General features: G+C 46.2%; 1 pseudogene; it reads left to right on the top strand.

The window, feature by feature from the left end:
• Positions 1–4086, top strand: part of LOC105511561 — a 5812-nt pseudogene extending 1726 nt beyond the window's left edge.
• The last annotated feature ends 893 nt before the right edge of the window (positions 4087–4979 follow it).

Below are 4979 nucleotides of genomic sequence, written 5' to 3'. Positions count from 1 at the left end.
TCATGAGGTCAGGAGATCGAGACCATCCTGGCCAACATGGTGAAACCCCGTCTCTACTGAAAATACAAAAATTAGCCAGGCGTGGTGGCGGGCACCTGTAATCCCAGCTACTTGGGAAGCTGAGGCAGGAGAATCGCTTGAACCTGGGAGGTGGAGGTTGCAGTGAGCCAAGATCACGCCACTGCACTGCAGCCTGGGCAACAAGAGCAAGATTCCATCTTGAAAAAAAAATAAAAATAATAATAAAAAGCAGCTCATACTAGGGAATTACTTGGTAAAGCAACCTCATGCTGTTATAGATTAAAAGCCTGGTCAGCTATTCTGCTAGAAAGTCAAATATTGTCTGCAGGGCTGGACAGCATATTGCTGTTGAAAATAGCTACTAGGAGACCTTGTGCAATCTGTGAAACATTGTTAGGCTCGTACTATGTAAAAATCAGGAAAATTTGGGAACATACCGATATAACAAAAGATGAGTTGTCAAAGCCTCACTTCACCAGAAAGCTAAATTAACCAGATAAGTCTTTCTGAAAGTTTTAGTGTCCTAGTTTGTTCCTGTGCTATAACAGAATATCTTAGACTGGGTAACCTATAAATAATAGGAATTTATTTCTCACAGTTCTGGAGGCTGGCAAATGCAAGATCCAGGCGCTGGTATGTTCAGTGTCTAGCAAGGGCAGCTTTCTGGTCCAAGATGGTGCCTTTTTTCTGCATCTTTCATAGGAAATGAACACTGTCCTTGTGGTAGAAGGGTTGGAAGGACCAGGCTTTTTTTTTTTTTTTTTCTTGATACAGCAGGGTCTTGCTCTGTCGCCCAGGCTGGAGTGCAGTGGCATGATTCAGGTTCACTGCAGCCTCAACCTCCCGGGCTCCAGTGACCCTCCCACCTCAGCCTCTTGGATAGCTGGTACCACAGGCACGAGCTACCATGCCTGGCTAACTTTTTTATTTCCTGTAGAGACGGGGTTTTGCCATGTTGCCCAGGCTGGTCTTGAATTCTTGACCTCAAGCAGTCCACCTGTTTCTGCCTCCCAAATGCTGAGATTACAGGCATGAGTCGCTGTGTCCGACCTGCAGCCTCTTTTATGCCTACATTAATCCCCTTCATGAGGGATGTTCTCTCATTACTTAATCACCTGCTAAAGACCCCACCTCTTAATACTACATCAATGATAGGTTCAATGTATGAACTGGGTGGGAGGGGGCACATTCAGACCATAGCATCTAGTCATTCTGGTTGTATTACAATTTATTAGACTTGAGGCATGAAAAAGAGCATGCTAGATGGGACTTCAGCATCGATGAGCTGCCTTAGTAATACTGTAATAAAAAGCACTAAATATGCCAGTGGTGTGAGATAATATTTTTCAGAAAATTTTATACTTACAGAAAATTTGGAAAGGCGAGTACATTGATACCTGTGTGTTCACCACCTTGATGTAACGGATAACATGCTATTTGCTTTATCTGTTTTTCATTGCTAGGAATCATTTGAAAGCAGTCAACATGATACTTCATTCTGAAATTCTGAAATAAGTATGCATTTCGAAAATACAGTTTCCTCTATAACGGGCACTATAGCACTTAGGAATATTGACAAGTATTTCATGCTATTGAATATCCGGTTCATATTGAAGTTTTCCTTGGGGAGAGTTCTGGGTCAAAGGTCAGTCCCAGTAGTGGTGTAGTTTAGTTGTCCTTGGGTCTAACCTAACAATTGCGGTGAAAAATATTAAGGAAATATATGTGGTTACAGCTCTCAGGTTTCTGTAAAAATCTTTGACTAGATAAAAGTACCTGTTTGCAACTCCTGAATGGAAGATGGGACTAGAGAGATTGCAGGTCCTGGGTGGATTCTGATCAGTATTTGTACCTACCTACACCTGGCTCTCCTGTCTTCATCAGTGGAAGAGCAGTTTGGAACTAAGCAAGGAGAATGCACATCCGATGACAGCAGAGTGGGGGCAGATCTGCTAGAGTCCATCAGATGTGGAGCAGGTTCAAAGCAGCCGTGTGAGCCTCCCTTCCGTTGTGTGGCACCGCGTACTTACCAGCAAATGTTTAGTGAGCCCCCATTTTGAGTAGTGTAAATGTGGAGCTACAAGGAGAAACAAGGGTACCTGAAATTAAATAATTTGAGGAGAGAGCTTCATGGGATGGGGGTGAGGTAAACAGCCTAGGAGACAACGGGGAATTTTGAAAGATTGACAAGCCAAAGCTGTCAGACAACTTCCTTTGAGATGGGCACATTCCATACCTGAACTGTCCAGTGTACTAGCCACTGACTGCATGGAGCTTCTGCATATGGTAGGCTAATGACTTAGGAGCTGGATTTTAAGTTCAAATTTTATTTTTCAGACAGTCTCCCTCTGTCAACCAGGCTGGAGTGCAGTGGCACAATCCCGGCTCACTGCAACCTCCACCTCCAAGGTTCAAACGATTCTCCTGCCTCAGCCTCCTGAGTAGCTGGGATTATAGGCACCCGCTACCACACCCAGCTAATTTTTGTATTTTTTTAGTAGAGACAGGGTTTCACCGTGTTAGCCAGGCTGGTCTTGAACTCCTCACCTCAGGTGATCTGCCTGCCTTGGCCTCCCAAAGTACTGGGATTATAGGTGTGAGCCACCACGCCTGGCCATAAGTTTAAAATTCTCATAGTCACATGTGGTGGGTGGCTAATGTATTGGACAGTGCAGCTCTTAGCTACCAGCAATGCCCTGCAGGGCACTGAGATCAAAGAGAATTTCAGCAAGATGAACAATGCCCACAAAAGCAGCAGCAGTAACAGGAACATTATCAGATTTAATAACAATTTAGATCCCCCAAATTCTGAGACCTAAAGATGCATGTTACTTTCACTGAGTCCTGTGTTTCTAAGTACCCTAAATTCTGTTTTTAGAAGTCTGCCTCTTTGGCCAAGGCAGCTCCGGACGAAGCCCCCAACAACAGTGCCCTGAGGTGGCAGCAGTGGCGCCTGCGGGGACCACTAGCAGCCGCGGGCTGAGGGCAGGTCGGGACCCAGACAGGGCCGCTGAATCCCACCAGAGGAAGGCCAGGTATCCCTGTGGGGGAGGAGCAGTCCCCATGCCAGGCCTCCCGATGTCCCCAGGTCTCAAAATCCCCATCTCCAGTTCAGGGCAAGAAGAGTCCGCAACTCCTATGCCAACAACTGATAAAGATCCCAAAGAAGAAAAAGAGGCAGATGATTGTGCCCTGTCTCAGGAAGTTTACATTGCTGCATCCAGACCTAGCTGGGGGTGGCGCAGTAGGAGCAGGACATGTGTTTCTCCTCATGTGATACAGAGAATACCTGAAGCTCTCAGTGCAAGACCGGTTCATTGCAGCTCATCTGCAAATCAGAACCAAATACAGACCAACTCGATTATGATGTTCGAGAAGCATCAGTCTCCAGGTGGCATTAGCAAGGAGGAAGAAGAAGAGACATTAATCAGTGAAGAGGAGATGCCATTCGAAGATAACCCAAGAGATGAGACCTACAAACCCCTCTTAGAAAGGGAGACCCCAAAGCCACGTGAAAATCAGGGAAGGTGAAAGGAGAGAAGGAGAAGAAGGAAATTAAAGTGGAAGTAGAGGTAGAGGTAAAAGAAGAAGAGAATGAAATTAGGGAGGATGAGGAACCTCCGAGGAAGAGAGAAAGAAGATGGAAAGATGGCAAAAGTCCACATTTACCCAGGAGAAAAAAGTCTCCAACCCAATATGTCCATTGTAAGATGGAAGGATGTGGAACTGTCCTTGCCCATCCTGGCTATTGGCAGCACCATGTTAAATAGCATTTGTTGAAAAAAAATACGTATGTCTCCATCGCACCTGTGGATGACTCTGTAGGCTCCAGAAGCAACTTCTGTGACATGCCAAACATCATACAGATCAAAGGGATTTTATATCTGTGAATACTGTGCTCAGGCCTCCAAGAGTTCCCACAATCTGGTGGTGCACCAGATGATTCACATTGGCGAGAAGCCATTATCACAGTGTGAGATCTGTAAATTTACTTACTGACAAAAGGCATCTCTTAATTGGCACATAAAGAAGCATGAGGCTGGGCACCGTGGCTCATGCCTATAATCCCAGCACTTTGGGAGGTCAAGGCGGGTGGATCACCTGAGGCCAGTTGGAGACCACCCTGGCCAACATGGTGAAACCCCGTGTCTACTAAAAATACAAAAATTAGCCGGGCGTGGTGCTCCACGCCTGTAGTCCCAGCTACTCTGGGGGCTGAGATGGGAGAATCGCTTGAACCCAGGAGGCAGAGGTTGCAGTGCGCCGGGATCGTGCCACTGCACTTCAGCCTGGGTGATAGAGTGAGACTCTGTCTCAAAAAGATACATAATTACAGCCGGGCACAGCGGCTCATGCCTGTAATCCCAGCACTTTGGGAGGCTGAGGTGGGCAGATCATGAGGTCAGGAGATGGAGACCATCCTGGCTAATATGGTGAAACCCTGTCTGTACTAAAAATACAAAAAATTAGCCGGGCATGGTGGTAGGTGCCTGTAGTCCCAGCTACTGGGGAGGCTGAGGCAGAAGAATGGCATGAACCCGGGAGGCGGAGCTTGCAGTGAGCCAAGATTGTGTCACTGCACAGCACTCTGTCCCAAAGTGCTGGTAGGAGCCACTGCACCCAGCTGATAACCTCTTCTCTAATTAATTTTGCCTTTTCAGTGAGCATAGAACCTGTGTGTTGAATTCCAGTCTGGGCGCCATGGCTCATGCCTGTAATTCCAGCACTTTCAGAGGCTAAGGCAGGAGTATTGTTTGAGCCTAGGAGTTATGAGACCAGTCTGGGAAGCATAGCAAGACCCTGTCTGATTAAAAAACAAAAAGAACGGAAGGAAGACAGAAGAAGGAAACCCAACACATTCACCTTTTAGGTTTCCAATATTTATATTTTGTAATGTTACTAATAAGGGCCCTACACAGGGATACTTCCAGATTCACAGACTGATGTCTTCGTAAATT

This window comes from Colobus angolensis, unplaced genomic scaffold (assembly GCF_000951035.1).
Source record: "Colobus angolensis palliatus isolate OR3802 unplaced genomic scaffold, Cang.pa_1.0 Scaffold20, whole genome shotgun sequence".
NCBI classification, from domain to species: domain Eukaryota; kingdom Metazoa; phylum Chordata; class Mammalia; order Primates; family Cercopithecidae; genus Colobus; species Colobus angolensis.
Note: the sequence above shows the minus strand (reverse complement) of the source record. Positions and strands in the feature narration are given on the sequence as shown.